Source organism: Ornithodoros turicata, chromosome 3 (genome assembly GCF_037126465.1).
Source record: "Ornithodoros turicata isolate Travis chromosome 3, ASM3712646v1, whole genome shotgun sequence".
Classification (NCBI taxonomy): domain Eukaryota; kingdom Metazoa; phylum Arthropoda; class Arachnida; order Ixodida; family Argasidae; genus Ornithodoros; species Ornithodoros turicata.
This window is the reverse complement of record NC_088203.1, coordinates 59,217,047-59,242,199: the sequence shown is the minus strand read 5'-3', so window position 1 is coordinate 59,242,199 and position 25,153 is coordinate 59,217,047. Positions and strand designations below refer to the sequence as shown.

The 25,153-nt window shown below is 46.8% G+C and overlaps 1 long non-coding RNA gene across 1 annotated transcript in view; it reads right to left on the bottom strand.

The window, feature by feature from the left end:
• LOC135387156 (uncharacterized) overlaps positions 1-18,142 on the bottom strand; it is a 94,484-nt gene extending 76,342 nt beyond the window's left edge. Inside the window, exon 1 of the long non-coding RNA XR_010420898.1 lies at positions 18,054-18,142. This is a non-coding gene — a long non-coding RNA (uncharacterized LOC135387156). The remainder of the gene's footprint in view (positions 1-18,053) is intronic.
• Between the last annotated feature and the right edge of the window lie 7,011 nt (positions 18,143-25,153).

Below are 25,153 nucleotides of genomic sequence, written 5' to 3'. Positions count from 1 at the left end.
AGAGAACTTCGTGTATGGCGACGTTTTAGTGACACGCTATGCTACGGTTTTGGGAACAGAAAAGAAAGTCGGTATGTAGTCTGTAATGTGTGTCGTCCAACACTGACATCATGAATAACACTGACTTTTGATGTTCAGTTCCATGCCTATAGGAGTTACAATTTACTTCAGCACAAGCATGCTGCTCAATACGCTACACCAGGTATTCTACCTAAGCTAAAAAAGACCCAAATTCAGTAGATATGGGCTTGACACCCCAACCGGACACCAATATGAAAATCGTCTTCGGGATCTCTTCCTTAAACTGAAGTACGTGTACTGTGTCCTCTGCCGCGTTTGCAAACCTGTGACAGAAAGTGCGTTCCGGCACCTTGGCATTAAATTCATGTGCGGTGTCACGTGAAATGTAACTCTATCCTCTGTACCCTAGCGGATGCTTTACAATTACGACAAAAAGTTCGCGTTTCCCAAAACGTTGTGCACGCGAAGCGGATGGTAGAAACGCGCGCTACGACGCTGTCGTGCAACAGCTGGAATCCAAATGTGCTCAATTACATCATTTCCTCACGCTGCGAGATGTTTGTGGGAAGTAATAATAATCAGTGCACACCATAAACAATGTAGATCTCGCAGTCGTCCCTTGCCAGTCACGAAAACTTATACTACCATCCTGTACGATGTCAAACAACAACCTTTGTGCTCCTTCGGGTGTCTTTTTATCTAAAATAAAACAAAACATACTTCCGCGATTCTTAATAGCTTCCTAACTGCGAGAGCACTACGCTTATTTACACCTTCAAGCCTTCGAGCAAACGCGGATCCCCTTGACGGCGGCTTCCCCACATTGTAAAATGAAAGCTTCCCGCTTTGCACCAACAAGGACTCCAGGCGAAAAATGCAAAGAGAGATCGTTCCTTGATACACGACAATCGTGTTTCTTTATCAAACTATTTTTTCCTGCTTGCACTGGACACACTAGTAACTCTGACACAGCACATTTACAAGCACGTCATTTCAGAGGAGCAAGTACCTGAGGGAGCGCGAGCGCCGCGCCGCGGCCACAATTAGACTCGAGGAATCGGGACCACACTTTTTCAACGGCGGCGCGGCAGAGTTCGGTCTCCTTACTTCTCCTCCGTGTGCAAAACCCATTACATCACATCACCGTCATAAACCATCACATCACGAGCCCGTGATCCAACTTCAACTTCAGAATTCATCACTTCATAACCCATCATTCAACTTCAACTTCAGAATTCATCACATCATAACCCAATATTCAACTTAAACTCCAGAACCCACCACATCACATCGCATCATTCAACTTCAACTTCAGAATCCATCACGTCATAACCCATCATTCAACTTCAGAAACCATCACCGACTTCAGAGCCCATCATCATAATTCAACTTGAGATCCCATCGCGGTTTTGAAGTTGAATTCCTATGGTGGGTTCTGAAGTCGGTGATGGATTTTGAAGTTGAAGTTTATGATGGGGCTTTGAAGTTGAATTCCTATGATGGGTTTGAAGTCGGTGATGGATTTTGGAGTTGAAGTTTGTGATGGGGCTTTGAAGTTGAATTCCTATGATGCGTTCTGAAGTCGGTGATGGATTTTGAAGAAATTTGTGATGGGGTTTTGAAGTTGAACTCCTATGATGGGTGCTGAAGTCGGTGATGGGGTTTTGAAGTTGAACTCAAACAAAGGCCTACGAGGGGTGCGCCCGGCTGCAGGATTACGACGCTAGCGTCCTGCTCGCCTGTGTTTGCGTGGGTTTCCTGGTAGTGGCGGCAAAAGCGTAAGCGAAGGAGGGGTATGCTGTTTGGAGGGTGCGGTCAGCCTGCACTCGGTTGGACTTGGAAGCAGGGTTTACCAATGAAGGAGGAAAGGGAGGGATGCCACGTTTGACCTCCGCTGTCGCATGTGAACGGCGGAAGGTGTGTTGCTTGCGCGGTAGGGTTGTTGCACAATATTGCGCCCGTTGTTGACAGATAAGTGAGCGCATAGCACATTGCGCGTTCATGTGGCTTCGGGTGACCGCTGATGGGGTTTTGAAGTTGAATACCAACGAAGGCCTACGTTAGTGTGCCAGGCTGCCCGCTGCTGGAGGATTACGACGTTGGCGTCTTCCTCGCCCCTGTTAGCGTGGATTTTCTGGTAGTGGCGGCGAAAGCATAAGCGGAGGAGGGGTATGCTGTTTGGAGGGTGCGGTCGCCTAGCTCTGGGTTGGGCTTGGAAGCAGGGTGCACCAAGAAAGGAGGAAAGGGAGGGATGCAACATTTGACCTCCGCTGTCGCATGTGAACGGCGGCGGAAGGTATGTTGCTTACGCGGTAGGGTTGTTGCACAATGTTGCGCCCGTTGTTGACAGCTAAGTGAGCGCATAGGACATTGCAGGTTCATGTGGCTTCGTACGACATCCTTGCCTGCCGGCACACTGAACGTTCATGTGACTTCGTACGACCGCCGTGTCTGCCGGTACATTGCACGTTCATGTGGCTTCGTACGTCTGGCTTTTCCGCCGTGCCATTTTTCACTCTTGACGCGGGGGTATTAGCTTCAGCATTGAATACATCGTGGCCTGCCTCTCAGTATTACATAAGTTCTGGTGACATGATGCTTACTGACGCTGGAAATAGCCGTCATGAACGAATTCAGCGACCTGTGATCATCTTCGCTGAACATATGCTTTTACTCTAATTCTTTCATGCAATACACTACTGCAGTGATTTATCCGGAATCCCAAGGAGGGGGCGTGGTCATTATTACAGCCACGTGATAACAGCTTTACACGTACAATTACCGACATGTCATTACAGCTGAAACAGCAAGCCCCCTTTTTGGCAGGGGGTGTCACCAAACTTTTTTCTTTGGGGTAGGGGGTGTCACAGGGATGTAGGAGGGCCTGGATAAATCACTGACACCAAAAACTGAGAATCTGTCCTCGGAAAAGTGTAACCCATAGTATTCTTTTTCCTCCGAGGAGGGTATATACGGACGAACACTAAGTGAATTCTTAACGACTGAGGCATTTGGACATATTGAGGCGCAAATTGAAGTGAAGACTGCAAGGAGCCCGGAAGACCACCAATTTACAGTCCGTGAAACAGTTTCTTTTCCTCTCTCACGATCTGTGAATAAATATGCGTCGACACAGTTTACAACAATTTCCACTCTTACCTGTTTTTATTTGATGTTTGAAACAACCTCTCATCATAATCACTTGACTGTAGTGTTAGTCACTTTTAGAGGTAACTTCGCAAAAGTATCATGAGCAAAGTTGGAAATTTCTATTTCGCTTCACGTCCAAGCAAGCAGAACGCACAACGCGGGCTCCTTTCTTTTTATTTTGCTGCTGAAAAATCCGACGACAGTGACCCCGCCTCTTGCACGTGCGCGGCGCCAGCAGCCTGTCTGCTCCGCCTTGTTGCAGCGCGATGTAGTGGATGTACGCTACCACAATTCCGACGTGCTTCTGAGTAAGGTCGCAGCAGAGCGTTCGTTTGGAGTTCGTGGAGTGCATCTTTTAACGGGGAAGGTGATAAGGCCACTGGCAAGGTTCTATGAAATGTGCGCGGAAAATGGGAACTCGCAGAACTTGGAATTCCAATTCTCGCTTTGTGCCCAATTGACAAGGTATATTCAGAACTGAAATGTACTTTATTGGCGATGAATATCTAAGAAATAGCAGCTGCGTGCTCTGATGAAACACTTGTGTCCGATGGATATGCTACATGCTGCGGAATACATAATTCCCCATAACATGACCTATGCACCTGAGATAAATAAGATACCTATAGTGACTTCTGTATATTACATTTAAAATAAAAGACGTCCACAAAAACAATGCCAGCCGGATCGTGTCCTATTTGGATCCCAATCACACAAAGCGAAAATAAGCAATCTAAGAAGACACAAAATAAGCCTAATAAAACACACTTCGTCAGCACGACAGCAATCTACTGTCGTCTAGTAAAACGCGCGTACGCGACCGAAGGCGGAGGCTCAAATCCAAACCCATCCAATATACATATATGCGCACATTATAGCTGTAGGCGAGCAAATGAGTCAAACAGAACAACCGCAACGTGCAGACCGCGCGACCGCAGAACGCCAAATCGCCTCTCGATCTAATCTACCGCTCACATTCCCAACATGCAGTTGCCTCCGGCTACATGACATTGCCCTCCCCGCCCCACTATGCGAGAGAGTAACGCGTTCCAAACACTTCCCTCCCTGCGACCGCCGATACACAACGAGGGGGGAGGAAGTCCACCAGGCATCTGCAGTGTCAGGCCCATACGCCCACACCAGACACGAAACGCGAAGCCTTTATGTTCGTTCGGTGCACTCCAATACACATTTGCCCTTCACTCCGCACGCGTTCGCACAAGTAACAGTCACGACACGTGAACGTCAGACATCGACTAAACATTGTTGGCTTCAAGACCTATGATGAGGACTTCGAAACCTATCCGTCATCTTCAAAATCCATCGCGCAGACTTCGACTTCAAAGCCCATCCCGCTGACTTCCCCTTAAAAACCATCCCGCTGACTTCAAAACCCAACACATGGACTTCGACTTCCAAACCCACACACGCTGACTTCAACTTCAAAACCCATCACGCGGACTTCAACTTCAAATCCCATCATAGACCTTCATTCAACTTCAACTTCACATCACATCATAGCCCTTCATTCAACTTCAACTTCACTTCACATCATGCCGTTCATTCAACTTCAACTTCACATCCAATCATGCCCTTTATTCAACATCACATCATTCTCTATGAGGTGATGGTGAATGATGTGGGTGAAGGCCATCATGAATGAATTCGCCGACCTATGGCTAGAGGACTTTCTATCAAAAGTCATATGGACCGATGAAGCGCGATTTGGGCGCGACGCAAATGTCAACACCCAGAATCGGCACTACTGGGCTTCTACTAACCCGTACTGGCGGCTGCATGGTAAGCACTAGTGGCAGTGCTCATTTAATGTCTGGTGTGGTATTCATGGTGACCGCGTCATTGGCCCATACTTTTTTGACGGGCACCTGACTTCACATAGGTACGTCTGTGAAGTTCTCGGGAACGTTGTCCAAGACTACCTCGACGAAATGCCTTTGTCCGACCGACGCGGCGTCTGGTATCAGCACGACGGCGCCCCAGCCCATGCATCGCGGACGTCCTGCCTATGGTTAGACTCCGTTTTCGGAGACAAGTGGACAGGCGCAAGAGGTCCTGTTCCCTGGCCAGCCCGATCCCCTGACCTGACTCCTTTGGACTTTTTTTTTTGTGGGGATACATAAAGGACAGAGTGTACGACACCGATCCAGCGACGCCGGAAAACTGGAGGCGAAGGATCGAGGAATGCTGCGCACAGATAACCGTTGAGCAGCTACGAGGAACCGCGGAATCAATTGAAAAGCGGCTCCGTATGTGCCTTGCCGCGGAAGGAAGGCCTTTTGAACACGTCCTGTGATTTTTGTGCCGCAATAAATCAAATTTGTGTTTTCCTAATTTTGTAGTTTGAACTTAGGAGGTTGCCTTCGTTATAAGTAAAGAACGAATCGTCATTGCGGTTGCAAGCACAAGAATACATCGTGGCGGTGCATAAGGAGCACATCGCTCTCTGCACTGTCACACCACCGTCTATACATCGCCCAACGGTCGCCTATGGTCATTCAGAGAATATGGCATTACAGAAGCGAAACCAAGTGGCGCATAATTTCTCCTGCTTCGAGATTGAAAGTGAATAGAAGGTCAATTGGTCAGAAGGCTTGTTATTTCATGGAATGAAAGCTCAGGACAACAACAGAATCCTCGCTTCACTCCTTTGTTTTGCTTGTTTGTTTCGTGCGTACATTTTTTGTTTTGGCGATAAAAGCACGTTATATCGACTACACGACGGCCCCATAGAGCGGACCGTACATCAATCAGATAAACAGGAAGGAAGGTTGGCGAAGCCGGTTCTGCGGTTGTTACTTTTCTATCAGCACTCCCTGCTGCCAAACATGCGGAAGAACACGTAATTCCGAGGCGGATAGCAATGTGAAAGAACTTGTGTTTGCGGTCCTACGCGAGGAAAATATGTAAACCGAAACTAATTAATTACTCGCGAAAATGACTAGGCCCGATGATTTTTTTTCCCCTCTGAGGGGTATGTACTCAAGATCCCCAATGGTGTAGTAGATGTCGCGGTACCGTCGGACGCGTACTTTGAAAGCTCTCATTTCCGGGTAATTGATTTTTATTTTTAGCTAATTAATGAAAGTGCGCAAATCAATTTCACACGGCATGGCTGGTGGACGATATCTCAGAGATGGTAACAAAAAAGAAAGTTTCCCGATAGATGGCGCCGTTCCCGAATTATTCATCCCGGGTATTTATTTCTCTCATTTTTTAAAGGTGGGTTTCGAGTTAAATGGAACACCCTATATATATATATATATAAAAGCTATGAGAGCAGCATCAATGTTGTTTTTGCACTTGAGTTAAATGGCCAGGCGCGCATCCTCTGGTAAAGAGTATTGAACTACTGGATGACAAATTTCCTGGAATTCATTAATTACACTTTTAATTAGAGAAGTTTAGGCAAAAGCGAGGAAGCAAATTGAGAGACTATCCTCGTTGAACACCATTCCACGTTTCAAAAATCCTGAAAACACTCGTGCGCTAATCTATCCCCGAATTTTTGTATGCAAATGAGCCGAAACCGAAAAAGCGCGCCTGAGGATGCCGTCACCCACGCCGACGGAGGCTTATCTGTGCCGGAAAGCGGTTTAGTTGGGCATCTGAGCGGCAACTACTCCAATAGGTGACCGGCAATTTCTAAGCATGATGGGAAGGCACGACTTCTGGTTCACAGCGAGCAGACGACGCGACACGATGGCTACGGCGGCGGATGCAAGCATACGAAAAAATGGTTTAAAAGAATGGTAAGACAAACGATATTTTCAGATTATTATTGCTCGTTAACTTTCACACAACGATGAGTAGAATGTGAGCGCTGTGAGACTGATATCATACGAGACTCTTGTCTATACGAGCGTGATACGAGCACACATCCGGAAACCGGGAAGAACAAAACTGATTTCTTTCTCCTAAGCAGGAATTTTTTTAAATTAAATATCACGTCAGTAAAGAAACAACATAGTGCGGTTCAGCATGGCTTTCGACGACGTATGCCCACTGTAACCCAGCTTCATTTCGATTTATCGTCTTCGTTTGACAACGGTTGGCATAGACAACGGAAGGCAAACAGATCAGACTTGTGCCCGTTATTCGAAAAAGGCAATTGATTACCCTTACCGTTACTCCTACGGAAAAAGTAATTGATGACCGTTACCAGTCACTCGACTCCAAATGTAATTGAAAAAAAAGTAACGCCTTACTCCGGTCGTTACCCTGCATTCACGCAAATTATACCCGTTTTTGCGTGCCTCAGGAAAAAAAAAAGAAGGTTCAACAGGGAAACAGCTGAAATAACACAATGAACAAACACGCATAACACAATTAGATCTGTACGTCTACTGTATTTATCGCGAGGGAAGACGTTGACCCGATTGTGGAAGACCTTTCGGTGGAATTTCCCCATGCCTCACTAAACCTCCACAGCTTCAGGTACCACAACACTGGTGTAGGATGAGATTAGGGAGACAGACCCTGAAATTCCAGAACTTTATTACAATGACCCCGCTTGATATAGTAGAACGGTCCAACAAAGGCTGTCCGCAGGAGGGGCTTGACTTGGGGCGGAACATCGGAAAGATAAGTTAATGTCTGCAGGAAAAGTAATCAGTTACTGAGTAATCGGTTACCCAGAAAAGTAACTCATTACTCCAAAAATTACCTTTACAGTAAAGTAACTTATTACTGGAAAAATTACTCAATAAGTAATTGATTACAAGCAACGCAATTACTAGTAACGCGTCACGCACAAGTTTGATATACTCGTAGATGCAGTGTTTCTTTTTTTCTTTGGGAATGCCTTTGACCTTATTCCCCATTGACTGCTTTTGTATACTCTCCACCTAGAGAATCCCTTACGGTATGCTGTCATGGCTTAAACCCTACCTCGGTAAGCACGAGCAATCTATTGTAATTAACGGTTTTAAATCTCATGTATGTGTCATGGAATCAGGTGTCCCGCAATGATCGGTCCTTGGATCACTTTTATTCCTTGTTTATATTAATGATATCATTGACAGTATCACATCAAAGATTAGGTTTTTTGCTGACGACTGCTTACTTTACAGAGAAATTCGGATACATAATGATATAGTTGCACTACAATTTTATATCCATGTGATTTTTAAATGATCCGTCGACTGGCAGTTACACCCCAACTTGAGCATATGGAAGTTTATGTCATTTACAGGAACCATGAACTCTACACTGACGACTTATACGATAGGAAATAGTACTGCAGAACGTTGATGAATAGAAATACGTGGGAGTTGTTTTCTCAAAGGATCTTAAATGGATTAGTTATGTTCCTTCCATAAGTAACAAATTAAGCCAGCCGCTGCCTCAGAATGCTAACTAGGAATTTTTAAAATGCTCCCTAAACCACTAAAGAGAACCTTTACCTCACTTATGTGCACCACATATTGGAATATGTTTGTATTATATGGGGCACTCCTTCTGTTGGATGCATAGGTCAATTCGAAAAAGTACAAAACAACGCTGCGCGGTTTCTTTTGCTTTCATTAGTGGGGGGGGGGGGGGGGGAGTGTTCATGCAGGCCATGTTGGGTTGGGGACTCATTGCAAGGACGTAGGAAGAACTTAGATTAAAATGTTTCCATTCTTTGTATCACGGTATGACCTGCCTGGGCCCTTCTCGTCATTGTCACTGAGAGCTGATTATTCTAAAAAAGTCCCTGGGAATATGCTTGTAGTACGGATGTTTTTAAAACTTCATACTTTCCAAGAACGATATTCGATTGGAATGGACTGTCCAGTGATACTGTTCATGCAAACTGTGTTGGTACGTTTTATTCATTGTTACTCTCTCGTGGTCATTAATTTGTAGTATCATTGTCGTGACGTGTTTGTATAACATTAGTTTATATTGTCATGTTCCTTTTCTTATCCTCCAAACTGTAATGCATTCCTGGAGAATGTAGGTATACGAATAACGAATAAGGCGACAGATGTAACAAGGATGAATTTGAATGAAAATACTTTGTACACGTATGCACAGTACGCTAAGATAACTGCGCAACTTTGAGTATAGGGCAGACGTGACAGTTCGTCTTAGATACCAGTAATACTGCGGCATTAAGTACGTTTCAAGGTTGTTAATCGATCATCTGTTGCAGACAAAATGTATTCCTTCAAGAGGTACGCACTCGTTCGTTTTGCTTGTATTGCTACCGAATTATTCCTTCCTCGCTGTTTCTTCGCGACCCCTAGCAAACGAACGACATCGTTGACGAGAAAGGTGGTTAACATACTGATGCAGGTTTTACAACAGATTTACTGCTTACTGTCTCATGGCTGCAAGGCACTTCATGTGACCAAGGCACTTGACTACTCGAAGGCCTATTTATTCAATCGACCAGATAGAACAGGTATATGGAGGCACACAAATATTTTGAAACCTACTTTTATGTTAAAGCAAGTTACATATGACATAAGGATAGCTGACCTTTTTATGCACTACGTCGCTGGAATACATATGTCAGTTTGGATTGACTTTCATTAGGATTGTTTTTCAGGCAAAGTGCACACGACCAATGTCGTAGTTACAAGAACAAGAATCATCACACGAAAGGTTAGGTAAGCCCGTCTCAGCGGACTTTGCAATGAGGTGTGTTCGCATTACACTGCATGATTCCGCTGGAATTGAATTTGCCACAGAAGCACAAGCGAAGGCTGAATTGTGGCATGCTGACCAAAGAAGCCACAGCATCTGTGATGAAATATCTACGCAAGAATTTGATCCTGTGGACTGAGGATCTCTCAAGACTTCCCCCCGACAGCGTGTTCGAGTGATTGCCACAAGCCAGTCCTCATTGAAGTGAAATGTTTGTATTCACTGAGGGAAGTTCACCCCAAATTTGACATTGGTTTTATTGCAAAATTCAAGCACAAATGCACTTAAACAGTATGGGTACCAAACGATACTATCTATACCTTCATGTGGTCTTCATTTGTGGCCTCTTGCGGCACTCCACAAAGTATGCTAGTGTTCTCAAACCAAACTGACATTATTTTTCTAAGAGAAAATTTTGCCCTGTGTAATACTCATAATGGGTAACGAAAAACACAAAGTGGACATAACCGAACCCATAACAGTTAGTAGAATGTGTAACTGTGCTGATGACGATGGAGACAGCCAGTCGTAAACTTGGTCATAAACATTCTAGCTATTAAAGTGAGAACCTTTGATTTTTCACACATGCTGCCTCATGTCACTTCTGACCTCACTCTGGTACATATATTAGAGCTGTTGTGAAACCTTCTCCAACACACACTGGAAGACATTCGGTAATCAAGAGCAAGGGTCGGCCAATATGCTGGTCGGTTGGCGCAGTGTTAAGCCGCAGCTTCATCAGGAACATGAGCAGGTGGAAGGGATAGGGAAGTGTCCTTCAAGGAGCTGGCAGGACTGCAACAACGGTGGTCGCGAAAAGAAGAAAAATACACTTTGGCACACCTGAGGAGAGCAAATGGGGTGGGGAGGGGGGGAGAAAGCAATGGAGGACCCCCATCTGCATAGGGAAGGAACTTCTCTGCAGGAACTCTGCTGGAACTTGGCTGAAACTGGGCAATATGGGCCCCATATTGCCCAGTTTGAGCCAATATTGGGAAAATCCTGGCAATATGGGCCCCATATTGCAAGTGTACACCCCATATTGACTGAAAATACAGAAAATGGGGTGTACCCGTGTTGCACAAATGCCCAAGCAGCACGGTAAGATTGGACGTTGAAGCCCGTGAAATGCCTAATTGAATACGTCGTTACATCCAACAACTTCCCACAGATGACACACATTGTTCGAAACAGTCAACATACGTGGCAATACCATCGTAACGTTCACTAGAACTCGACAACTCAACTTTCCACGTTCTGGAAGCAGCCGCCATCTTGCTTCGCGATGCCAATGCCACTCGGTAGAAACGACTGAGAGTGAGCGTGGTCGTTTGAGCGAAATCATGCGCCCTATAACTAATGCGCATGCGCGACAGTCGGATCGGACGTTCCATATGGGCTAAAATGTCGCTGGTTCCTTTAATGATAACGGAATTGCGGCAGGTCATGTAAAAAACACAATGTTTGATAGAAAGGGATGGCTCTTCTCTAAAGTTAGGTGCTTTCAAGTTACTGCAAGTAGTGTGAGTTGCTCTGGCGTATGTCCGTCGCCGTCACGAAAACGTTTCGCTCCTTTGTACTCTCGGAGCGGCTTGGAAATTTTTGGTTCATAGACTGTTGCGATCCCAATGAAGGCTTCTGGGAGATGTTTGGCGTTGGCAGTTTCGTGGGACTGCCTGTGTCCGCAAGACGGGCCTCCCGTTCCTCGTTTTTGGGGCGATGTAGTGTCGTTTTTGTAACTGTATGCAACATGGATCAATGAGACCTGCAGAAACGAAAGAGCAAAGAGTAGAGAGAAGTAATATCAGTGGTGGATATTGATCCGGATAATGCTTTATTGTTACACGGACTCCCCGTTGGCGTTATCACAGAAATATTGGCAATATTGGTCCAATATGAAGCCTGGTTGCACTCGCCATATTGGTCCAATATTGGCGTGCTGCTTGGGAAGCTGTTGGCTCGCTGCTACCCTTGCATAATCCAGTGTTCCCCCTATATCAGAGCTAGCAGTGACGGCGACTGTGGTCGCAACCCATTGCTCGTACTCTGCGCGGGTGTCTTGTGTAGGCACAACATTCTTCACTTTTCAGTCTTCATATCGTTGGTACCTGCTACGTGTGACATCCAAAACTAAACTCCAATAAATAAAAAATGTTCGACGCATGCTGATTTGACGTCGAAATAGGCGTCGTAACATGATATTCACCTTGCCAGCTTTACCCTTAGTTTCGCGACCGTTTCCGGATTGTAGTGAAACACAGAAGGAACATAGTCAACATGAGAAAGTTGATTTGAAGGGGAGCTGCAAAGTGAAATCTCGTAGGGTATACCTCCATAAACGAGCAGCAGACAATGCGGTGTTACCTGTAACAAAAGTACTCTTCTTCACACATCTTTCCCCGACGGGCGGCATCCATAACGGGAGCGTTCTCCTCATTTATGTTTACTGCCACAGCCCACTGTAGCTGTCTGCTTGGGTTCCAAGGTACCGAAGAAACGTGAAAGCCCTTTCGTGTGGAAATAGAACACCGAAACACAGAAAAAACAACCACTGCAGCGCACAACGCAGACGTTTCCTTTTGTTGGATTCCGCCGAGATCAGAACCGGAACCGCAAAGCATCATGGGAGTTCTCCATGCAGATGTCACTATCGTATCATTTTACCGGTCACATACTATCTCCATCGCTCCAAATCGTGTCGCCCTCTGACGTGAAATGAGCGCTGTACTCCTCGCGTTCCCGGTCGCCACGGTTTCGGTTTTGGATCCGGTTACGTGAAATGGCTTGCAACTAGGATAGTATCTTAATCTGCCCTCTCGCTTTTGACCGAAATCCCCCAATTACAAGTACAACAATTATAACAAGTACAACAAACAACCAGCGTTCATCTGGGGGGGGGGGATATGTTTATTAAGAAAAAAGAAAGGAATGGTCAGCCAGACGGAGGTCGGCTTCCTATTAAAAAAATGGAATGGAATGGTTTATTTGAACAAACACCCTTTGTTCAAATAAATATGTTGAACTCTGTTTGTTGTCCTTGTCCCTCTCTATTCTCGAATATATGTTAAGTCCAAACAGACATGCTCCATTGTTGCACTGTAAAGTTCTCGAGATAAAGCAAAATTTCAGTCATGCTTTGCTTGTCCTTTTATTGTGCAGTTCACTGTACGTCTGCACCACATTGCAGAGCTGAAACGAGACATGGACAGCAGGAATGAGACAGGTCTCAATGTTATGCTGCATGACATGAGTTACAACTAGACCGACCAGAAAGATTTACTTGCAGCTTGTTAGTTTACATCACGGGATTGCTGTGGAGCAAAAGTATGCAAAGAGCAGCAATTTATGTGAAAGAAAACTGCATAAAATGGGATAAGTGTGCGAATACGTGTACACTCACATAATTTCCATGTACTACGAATACAGGCAAACATCTTCAAACAGCAAGGGACAGGGACGCAAACATGCACAACAAGACGATCCCCTTTATTATAGCAACTGTGTGACAAACGCATTTCTTTAACTTGAAGAACAATTTAAGAACACATGCGCAAGATCTGCGCACTCTTCTGGAAAAACTGTGAGCAACTTCTTCTACTAATCTTGTACTTAGTTGCTGGTAAAGCAGATTGTCTTGTTGTGCGTGTTCCTGTCCCTGTCTCTTCCTGTTGGAAGATCCTCGCTCAGTACAAACAACTTAACAACGCCACTTCGCAAGTTTTCTCCGAAAGCAGGCAAGTAGCAAAACTCATCAAGATCACAAGCTTCTTTGCTTTTTTTTTGCTTTTTTACTGTATTGAATATATTGCATTGTAAACAAAAAATTGGTATTCATTGTAAGATAAGTTATAACATGTAAATGGAATATGTTATCCTTCTGAATATGTTAGTAACCTCATATGCTGATGGGAAGACCCACAGCACATCCAGGTAGCCCCAGATCCAGCTGGCGAACCTTAGACACCTGTGAGAATAAACAATCCATAAATCTGCCGTGTCAATTAAAAAGGATAAAAGCACTAAATATACCTTGTGTCATGAAAAACGACCAAGCTAAACTGTACGCTGGATATAAACATGGAGCAACATGTGTCGACAACTATGGAAAACCGGAGTCTCAAAGGTGCAGGGTTTAATGGACCGATGGTAGAACGATCGATACCGGACTGAATGGTAGATGCGCGCGTGCGAGATGGCCGATGATCTTCGTCCTTTTTAGAACAACATGTATACAAAGTACGCCACCAAAGTGTGTTTGGTGTGTGTGTGTGTGTGTGTGTGTCCCTTCTTACTGTTTATGTCCTGTACTGTTAGCACTCTTACCCTTTTTAATATCTTAGTCCAACATGCACAACACGATCAGATGAGATGCTTTTCTGAGTTCAGGCGATAAAAAGTCGGGTGCGAGTTGTGGAGAAACATGCATTTCATGTGAAATATAGAACAAAAGGAAGGGGTAGACGTGGAATTGCATGGATATGTGTAGTTCGATGCTGCAGCCACGTACTATTTACATTTCATATGAACATTGCTACTAAATATATACACAAACACATACATGCTCGTGGATGGAATGAAATGAAATTGTATTTAGCCCGAGTCGGACCGAAAAACACTTGCAGACGAAGTCAACATGCATCTAGCAAGTTCCACAACGTGATTTTCGCAAGTGCTTTTACCGGATGCGGCAATATTTGATACGGAATTTGTAGCTCCTTTCACTTTTCCGGACACGAGATAACGCCATATTGGTAGAACTGTACGATTACATAAGTGTAGGCTGCGTAATTTCTAGCTATCGTTTGAAAGTGATAACAAGTGGCCCCTCAAAGAAACTGAAAAACCACGTTACTGTACCTGTTGGAGCAGGAAGTTGCAGCCGGTAGCACAGGTCGGGAAAAAAAGAGGATGCTCCGTAATGCACTAGCGCAATGTGCTAGTGCAGAGCATCGCTACCGTGCCCACTGCACGGCAACACGATACACGCCCGGCTCCTCTGACTGTAAAACCCGCAGAGGCAGCTGTTGTGCTGTTTTCGATGGGGGCGTCCGTCAAGCACTGAATCGAGATGCTTCTCGTAACTGACGAACGGCGTGATACTCGCGCAGTTTCGTTTCCGTATCTCCGTATCTCTCGTCTCAGTATCCATAGAATAAGGATCATTCTCCTCTATTACTGCGTCACTGCTGTCCTCGAGGAAATCTCTGGATAGCGACGACAGGTAACATTCGCTCGCGTCGTACATGTTGACATCTAAATGCCTTGCAGGGCTTGCAGACGACGGCAGATCAAAAGCGTCCCGGTCCCGATTCTGGAGGCCGCGCATTGATTGGTTCTTAGATAAATACGTTTTCACGCTTTTTTAGAGAGGGATGAACGGAATACACACAACATTCGGCGTCTGCTCTTGTCGTGTATTCAATCGAATAATAGCCGAACAACGCCACTATTTCGTGTGGGGTTTTCGATTGCGTGTTCAACAGTCTATAAGGAATAAAATGACACTATAGTTTCGAAATCGCCCGAAGCGGATGCGACTGTCACTTTCATCTGGAATGGTTCATCACCCACCACAGCGGTACGACTCTACTAGACAGGAAGGTAGTGTAGTGGCGCTACAGACGACACCGAACACGTGTCATATGCTGCAAGCAACAGATGTGGTCATTGTGATTCTGATTCAGGAGCAGCACTGCTACCCACGCAGCTGACTGTTAATAAACAGTGTTTTGTTACTATGTGATGCCGACTGTGGCGCCATTTACCGGAGGGAGCGGAAACACAGGTATGGGCCACAGGACACGCACGCATACATTGGATGATAATGAGGTGGACAATTCACAGGAAATCGTGTGGAGCCGGCGGCTTTTTAACTTTCACGAAGCACTCCCAGTAAGTTTAAATTTTATCTCTGTAAAGTAACTCCGACTGTACTGACAAAATTTTGTTGTATGATACGTCGTCCGATACATAGTTAAGCTCCCGAAAAGCTGTGTTCGTTTCTTTATTCGGCATTACAAAACCTGAACATTATCTAGGGCAACGTATAGAGTCACTGAATAGCTTCAGAGTACTGCAACTGATGTACATCTGCACGTTTTACCCTAGGAGGCGCCGTGTGGGGAGGCCATATTGACTCCGTTACGTTCGTCTGCTCCGTTAATGACGGATCCCGCCTGTAGACGTTCGTTCTTGCTTCTTTATTCGACCACGCTTTTGCTTTCTTGACGGCAATGGATCAAAGCCCTCTAAACAAAATCTCACGTACTGTTATGGTCAAGTGGCTGCTGTTCGTGATCCGAAATAAGCTTGCCACAGCATACGGCAATTTTTGTCTGGGCGGAAAGAAACTGCACTCTTAAAATGAACTTCACCGCATAGAACGCTCCTAGCCAAGCATCATCCTGAATGACATCGGTCTCTCCCCTCATTTGTTGAACACAGGAGGCGTGTACCACTTTTGTACTAAGTATGTACTGCATAATCGGTGCAAAAAAGGCGTACGCCTCCCGTTTTCAACAAATCAGGGGCGAGAACGATTTCTCTAGGGATGATAGTTGGCTAGGAGCATGCTATGCGGTGAAGTTCATTTTTAAGAGTGTGCGGTTCCACTGGCGTGTCAACAAAATGTCGCCGAGTTGCAGATTTTGTCCAATTGGAGAGCGGCACTCTCAATGTTCCCAGACGGCTGTCGGCATAGTACCGGGGAAAATGAATGCAATACTCAGACCGGAGACATTCAATGACGCTAAGGCAACTCTCTACATCAGGAATCACTCGATGCGCAAGGTTATCGCTAGTTGACCCATTTGAACTATTACTCGTTGGATTAAAGTGCACAAGACACGTAGGCTACTGGACGTTTTTTTTTCACTGATCTTTAACAGAACGGACACTTGGTCATACGTGCCCACTTGGAGCATGTACCTACCAAAACTACGTTCATGGGGATGTAATGTGCACCACGGAACAGTTCCTCGGTAGTCGGGGCCATAAATAGCGTTTGTACAACTCCACAGATCCCTACAACGCAGGAAGTTAATGAACGGATATTGTGAGTTCCCTGCTAAGTGAATTTTCCGGTCACAGCAGCAAAAGAGTAGCAGCAAAGAAGCAAATTAGTAGGCATTGGCTGCCACCTTAAAGAAGCAATTCTCTGATCATTGGGCGATCCATTAGAACACGGGGGCATTACGGTGGTAAGTAGCGATGTGTACATGTTATGTTGATGAATAGCAACAACCAGCAAATAAATCGTGCAGCTCAATACGTACGGGTGTGTGGAAACTTGTGCTTTTGTGCAAAAGCCCTAGACGTAATGACGCCGATGCTTACACTAGGCATATTGCTCATCGAGAGCTCCTATGAGCACAGAACAGCTAAACAAACTAAGAGAGACTCATAAACAGCGTTTGCGACGTATCTTAGCAATTGCAAAATCCACAGCCGTCGTTTTATGCCAATATCATCAGTGATTCAGCCCATGGGTAATTTGGATGTAAGCTGTCTGAAGTCAACATAACAAAAAGATTCAAAGTTTGGCTTCCACACATGTCTCCATTTTTGCGTAACTCGTTCAACAAAATAACGAAAGAAAAGTGGATGCCTCCGACGAACTCTGGATTTGGACGAGTGTGAGGTTAAAGTTAAAGACGGGGGAGAAGGGATAAGACGAAGGGCAAAACAGTCTGAAAAAATGGCCGTCTAAAGTTTTCTCCGTTGAAAGTATAGGTTTGAGAGTGATTCAGGAAATAAAAAAAATACAATTTCAAGACGCTAAAGCACGTGATAGCTAATCAGGCAGGGAGGGGAGGCACTAGAACCTGGAGGTGAGATAAATGTGAAGCATGTACCCATTGTTCTAAAGCACATGTTCTCTAGTAAGTCTGTAATACAGGAGAGTTTCACAGGCGAAGACCCACATCTTATTTACGTTATCCTACAGATCGTGAAGAATAAAGAGCGCGTTTATAATGCAAGCCTTTTTCCTTCCAACGAATGACTTGTGTGCACATATTCCCCACCCCTTTCCTCGTCGTGATTCGTGCTTGAATCATTCATTGGACTTTTCAAATAAACCAATACTCGTACGAGTGCCGCGCACGGTCCGTCTCACAGAACTCTGGAGCAATGCAATCGAAACGAAGCGATTGACCGCCCGAAGCATATCTCGCCCACGAGAAGCAGCTTTCTTTATACATTTGAAATAATGCGGAAAAGTAACTTACTCCCTTATGGGTTCCTCCACAAAACATACAGCGCCATTCTTCAGGGCCTTCACGGTTCTAACACTCGAGCATCCGCGGACGTGCCAACAGCTGCAAAAGAAACGCTATCAATGCTTTTTTTTCTCGGCAGCTGGGAAAAATACTGCTCATGTCATCGAGGTAAATTGCCTTTTTGAAAAATAGGCGAATCGATGAACTAAACTGTTTGGAACAAGATCGTGCCTTGTTGTACCTGTCACGCGAACCAAAGAATGAAATATGTCAAGCTTGAACGAATAACGCTAATACTACGAACCTCTGCAGTAGAATTCTCCCAGTCACGCTCATAATGTGGTTGATATATATTACCGAAACTATTTACCAATATCGTACAGCCAGCACCGTCGTATACAGTATATTTCTCTTGACATATCCATTCATCCACCCATCCAAGGTATACAACAGTCGTTTCATGTAGAGCGCTGGCAGGGGCGCCTACCCTCACTTTGTGTGTGTGTGTGTGTTGGGGGGTCTTTGTGGAAGTGTGTAGTGAGGGAGGGGAGAGAAGGAAACCCAATGTATACACTAAAGTTTTGGGGGCAATTGCACCCCCCCCCCTGGATCCACCACGGGGCGTTAGGCATGTGTCGTCACTTTTTTCTGACGCCGTCGAAGATCCTACTATTCCATATTCGTCTGACACGCTCCATAGCTTCGGTGGTGAACGGTCCATCAAATCATAACCCCGTATGTGTGTGTGTGCGTGTGTGTGTGCCTATAGCTTCACGAGCGAGATGGGTCGTCCGTCCCTCATTCTCGTATCCTATCTTCAGCATTGAACCGTACCTTTCGCAATGATGTGCCTTCTTAAAGCTCCTCTCTAGAGGGTCACTACAGGCTGAGAGAGAAGGATACTAATTTTTTTACATTATTATTATAATCAACCTCACTCAAAACTCACTACGCAAGATACGAATGCCGTCAACGAACACTTCCAGAACGGTTCCATGAATGTTTGAAGGAATCCACAAAACCCCATAGTTACATATTATTCAAGAGTGCCGCAGTCTAGGCAGGCAGACGTACAGAGAACGAAGGCTAGGAAGTGGAACCAAAGTATATCTAAACAGGTAGCGTAACTCCCGTAGGCCCCTGAGTCTTCAGAACGATGCCATGATAGAGACGGTCAGCGCATCCTTGCGTTGCGCGGACTACTACGATCGTAAACAAATAACGTCAGACATGACGTCAGCAGTATGAATAATAAGCAGTGCGTAATTAGCCATAGCATGTTTACATTTGCGTACTCCTTTGCGTTGTATTCCCTTTCCCTTTTCCCGACCGAACTATACTAATCATCCAGGGCAACAATACAGACGAGAACAGGGAAAAATAAATCATATCGGGTGTAGTGACACATATCAATTCGAAATACGTACAGTGACCACAGATTTTGGCAAGTCCAAACAGGGGTCGGATTCACAAAGAGCTCGTGCGACGGCATCTGTCGTATCTCCGTCGTACGGGAAAGTTACGACGAAGTGTAGATTCACGAAGGGCGCTCATCGCAAAATCTTGGCAGCTTACGGCGGAATCCTGCGAGGGCTCCCGAGCAGTCTTACGAAGAAACGTGGCGGCGTTATTTGGCAGCGGTGGATTTGGAGACTGCAAACAAAGACTCCGTAATACGCTCCAACGCATTGTACTTTGCCACAGTACCTTCGAGACCATCGCCGAAGTGACATTGAGGCACTTTTTTGCTTGGTAACCTTCAACAAATGCTTCAACTCTGTGCTCCGTAAAATCGGGTCGCAGGGATTTTTCAAGCATCCCCCACACCCGCTAAGACACCCCCAACACCCCTCCAAATTGTCTGCAAGAAAGGCAAAAAGCCATAAGAGCTGCAGGGTGCCACACACCGCTTACAAAACGCCCTCACCCACCCCCTCCCAGAGACGAACATACTGGGAATATATTTGCGGTGTCGTCAAACGCGTTTCGCCTGTGATTGCATGGTATCCATTATGGCTACCGGAAGACCGAGAGCACGTGCAGTAACAAAACATTTGGGGACGAACAACTTCGTCTTCTTCTAACGGGACGACTCTTATTGATGCGATTACACATTTTCGTCATCGTTGTAGAGGACGATGTTCTTCCTCTACATGAGCCCCGACCGGCGATGATGGTATGCCACGGAGAGGCGATGACGGTGGCCTATCTCCATGGCCGCGCCGGTGGAACTGAGAAGCGGGTGCTCCATGCGCGTGGCCATCGTTGTCGTCTTCCAGCGTCCGCTACAGGGGTCCCCCGGCCGTCAGGTGCGTTGCGGACGCATCGCAAGAGCTGGAGTCCAGGTAACGCGTCTGGGAAAAGCTGCAGTTGAGGGCGACCGTGGTAGACGTGCAGACGTGGTGACGTGTGGTCGAACAGGGGCACGGCACACGTTGGCAGCATTTCACAGAGGATGGAGACGGGAACAGCGATCCGTCAGGTACAGACGAGCGAGACAGAATGAGGCGCTCAGTGTCGTGGTCCTGGGGTGCCGCGACCGGCACGGGAGCCGAAGCTCGAGAGTCCCAGGTGAAGTGAGTGAGGTGCCGAGATGGGCTGAAGCGTGCCGAGGCGTCGGCTGCCGTGACTGCCGCAATCGGCAGGTGAGCGCAAGGCTCGAGTGTCGCGGCCGGCAGTGAGAAGCGTGAGAAGGGGAGTGAAGAGTACCGAGATGCGGTAGGAGTGAAGGCGGCTCAATCTGTGAAGCGCGTGTGTGCCGGAGGTAATGCTGCTCGATGGCGTCGTCACAAATTTGGGATGGTGATGGGCCGAATTGCTCCGGACGTGATGTTCTTCGTCCGGGTCACCAAATGTAGAGGACGATGGTCTTCCTCTACATGAGCCCAGACCGGCGATGATGGTATGCCACGGAGAGGCGATGACGGTGGCCTATCTCCATGGTCGCGCCGGTGGAACTGAGAAGTGGGTGCTCCATGCGCGTGGCCATCGTTGTCATCGTTGTCGTCTTCCAGCGTCCGCTACAATCGTTACCATAGCGAAAACATAGTCTCGCACCCTTTGGCTGTTTCGCTCCGAGGTGCACGTGGCAGGAAGCGAGCAACTTCCTCTTCCTCGTCAAAGGGTGTACCCTCTGCACTACGATAGCTTTGTGAATCGCGCTACGACGTCTTCGTACGCGCGTCGCAGGCTACGAAGTCTTAGCGCATCTTAGTGTAACTTACGATCGCGTTTGTGAATCCGACCCCGCAGAAGGGCATCGTGATGACCACATAGAAAATGGGAATGTTCACTTCCATTCCATTCAGTTCCATTTCTCACCTAGAGCTATATGTACACGTGTGATTAGATGTTTGCATTTCTTCAATGAGCGGCCATAATGGGTCCATTGCAAAAAATATGACATGCGCAGCTGTTCCTGCTAGCACTCACGCCATCATGGCCGGTCGTGCCATGACGAAATCTTTTTTCGCGGGGCCAGCTACAGGTGATGCATTGCATTCATCTCTTGACACGTGTTACCCGGTTTTACGGAGCACAAAGTTGAAGCATTTGTTGAAGGTTACCAAGCAAAAAGTGCCTCAATATCAGTTCGGGGATGGTCTTGAAGGTTCTGTGGCAAAGTGCAATGCGTTGGCGCGCATTACGGAGTCTTTATTTGCCGTCTCCAAATGCACCGCTGCCAAATAACGCCGTCATCTTTCTTCGTAAGACTGCTCGGAAGCTCTCGCAGGATTCCGCCGTAAGCTGCGAAGATTTTGCGACGCGCGCCCTTCGTGAATCTACACTTCGGCCTGGCCGCCAAGTCTGGGGCTGCTTTGTTTTTTCCTGCACGTCGCCCGTATTCACATGTGACACTTTCTAGTGACGCGGATACTCTTTGTGAATCGGGATAATCTCTACGCTTGTGTCCTTCGCGTGAGATGTCGTTTGGAAACCGACACAGCCTTCCTGACTCCAGGAAAACTTCTTTCGAAAACCTCGATGTTTGATTTCGCACGCCTAGGGTGCAGCTACAGCCAGACCCCAGACAAAGCGAAAGTTGGAAGCAGCTACATCATTAACGGGTATCCAGATCGTGGGGCCCGTAGCCACCAACCTCGCTGGAGTATGCACCAGCATGAGCCATGTCGGTTTGAGGCAAGACAGTTTATAGTGCCACCATCCCACCCTCACGTCTAGGCCGAGCAGAATGCGTTTTGTAATGGCCGTTTTTACCGCCCTATCCCGCCGTCACGCATGACTGGCTTGCTTTTTAGGTTGCCTAAACTGCCGCAACCACGTTTGCTCCTAGGTCTCCGTCTCAGCACAGCAGGCTGCGTAGGATTACCTAGGGAGACTGCAGACCGACTCACGTCGTCTTTGTCTGGGAACCCGTTCCGGGACTCCCATTTATATAGTTCGAATCCTAGTGGTCTTTGAGCGTACAGGTCAGTCCCGTTTCCGCCGGAGCAGGCGTAGGAGCTGCATGACGCATGTTCGACCGGGAGAAGCCTAAATAGTTATTTGTCGAGTGTCCTTTCCGACACTCGAAACGCCTCAGCCCCGTTGGTTACTAGCAGTAGCCCGGAACGTTTCAAAACATGCTTATTCAGCTATTTTCGGAGCAGGCGACTCTTTCGCACCCTTCGTTTTATCTGACCTGACTTATCTGTAAATGTAACGCCACCGTCCAAATTATCAGCAGAGTGCCTCTGCCCCGGTTGGTGTTCACGAGACTTGCATTCTCGGCTTATCGCTTACAATCATTCATCGCGCCAGATCGCCTTCCGGCCGGTCTCGGTGCTGTTGCGTGCTACATTTTTCCCGTACCTTACGCACCGTGCTCTGCAAGTGACGCACGTAAGTTATTACAGCGGCCACTATTCCATAGTGCTCACGCGTGTAACAGTAAAGCCACAGTCGCTAGTTCCTAGTGCACTCGAACCGGCTTGCCTATGTACCCCTGTCGTGTGCTTCCCGTTTCCACGGCTGCTTATCACGATCGCTGGAGGGCTGGACAGACCCTCCCGGCCAGAAGATATATACCTTCTGACTACTATGTGGTTTTTGTTTCTTTTTAGAAATGTCCCGTTCAGGTCGTTCCAGGCGTCAAGGGCGTCGTGCAAGCGGCCGTCCCGAGTGCTCTCTTCGACCCAGCACCTCCCGACCAACAGATGTCTTTCGACAGCGGGCCTGTTGTCACTTTATCGCGACTTGGACGGTCGCTTCTCGCGTCGCATCTTGGCCAGCCACTTTCTTGGGCATCACGTTCTAGGTGGACCTCTCAACCCAGACCTCTCCGTGGCGCACAACCATCTTCGGTACCGGCACCGTTCCGCGGTGTAACTTTAGAAGACAGACACCCGTCGGATCCCCTGCAGCCGTACACGGAGGAAGAGCGTCAAGCCCTCTGCCCACGATGTGGTGTCCCCATGATTCATCGTAGTGCTCACCTGCGAGGCCCTCTGCACCGGGCCAGAGTGGAGGTAGCGCGGACGGCGAGAGTAACCGAGTCCGATGTGGCAGCAGCCCTTCTAGTCATTCAGCGCCAACGGCCGGAGCTCCTTCGTGGTGGGGAATCACGATCTTTGCCGCCCGCATCGTCTCGCGACGACTTCTTCCGAAGAGCGGAGTCCCTTCCCCCACCGCCGTCAACATCGCAGGACAGCCTCATCGACCTCAATGACGACGAAATGCTTTAAGTTTGTGAATCTACAAGCCTAGGACTGCCACCCGAACTGTGTCCCGAGCGTTTAGTTTTGTGCCCGACGTTTTGGGCGTTTTTTCTCTCGCCTTGCAGACGTGTAACGCTACGGTTTTTGTGCCCTTTTTTTGTGAGGGGGGAAGATGTGGAACTTTCGCCTTTTCGAAGATGTGGAACTTTCGCCTTTTCGTGATAAAGATTGTTTCCGAGCTTCTGATTTCGCGTAGATCTGTGCGTTGATATCTACGCTCCTTATCTGTGTCCCTTACCTGTTTTGTTGACGGTTTCCCTTCTAGAGAGAACTGTGGGCGGGGTTTGTTGGTTTAAAAGAAGCGCTCAGCTTCCGAGCAGTTTTCTGGAGATTGTTCCGTTCAAGGCTGGGGCTGCCTTTTGGTGTTCGCCGGGCGTTGGGTGCGGATACCTGGCTTCCGTTGAAAGGTATGAGAATAAACTGAATCTGGCCGACTTGGTCTGTGTGGTGCATTTGGTACTCCGGTAGCGAGCGGGTGGTGGGGCCCTGGGAGTGGAAATTGCCGGCCCTGGGCGGGTCGTGAGGCGATTCCCACAAGATGAAGCAAGGAGTGTTCATGCTGTCCGTGTATGCTCCTCGCATTTCACCGATAATGTGTATCTGTATGAGAACATCATGCAAGCGCAACTTGGATTGACACAAAAAAGGAACGAATTGAAACTTGACGCCTTTCCGATAGTGTTCCACGAACAAAGCGAGCCAGCAACTTAAGTCACAAGCGACAGTAAGTCACAATGTCTATGTAGTTTCCCAATCGGATCTGTCACTCTTGAGCGTGAGTAACATAGCAGCAAAAGACGAAATCGGTACAACGTAAGGTATCCCTTAACCTATGATTAATAACTAGATAAATAAAATACAGTAAACAAGTAAAAGAACATGATGTCATTCATATGAACGTGATTGGCTTTTCTCGTTGTCGGACGCGTTATCAATGAACTTTCCCTGTTACTGAACCTGTGACTTTTGTGCAATACGGTAGACATGATTGGTTTTCATGTGTATTACAGCTGCAGGCAGCTCAACAGGGTCATGCGCAAGTGGTACGTATATTACTTAAAGGGACCATGAAAGGATTTTTCACAAGCCCACGATCATTTTTAATTAGTTCCCCTGTACTAAAGCATTCACTCTGAGAAATATGAAGTTGAAAATCGTACAAATAGCGAAAATATTCTATATTTACCACAAGCGTGAACGGCAGCTGCTACGGCCCGCCTCCGAGGCGAACTGGCCGTGACATCATACACAGAACATGTTGCCATTCGCGGACGGGCTTTTGCGAGCAAAGTGCAAAATTTTCAAATAAGCTTGCATACTTTGTCATGAAATATGTTTTAATTTGACTTGCAGACACGAATGTAACTAACCGTTGACACAGAATCCTACCAG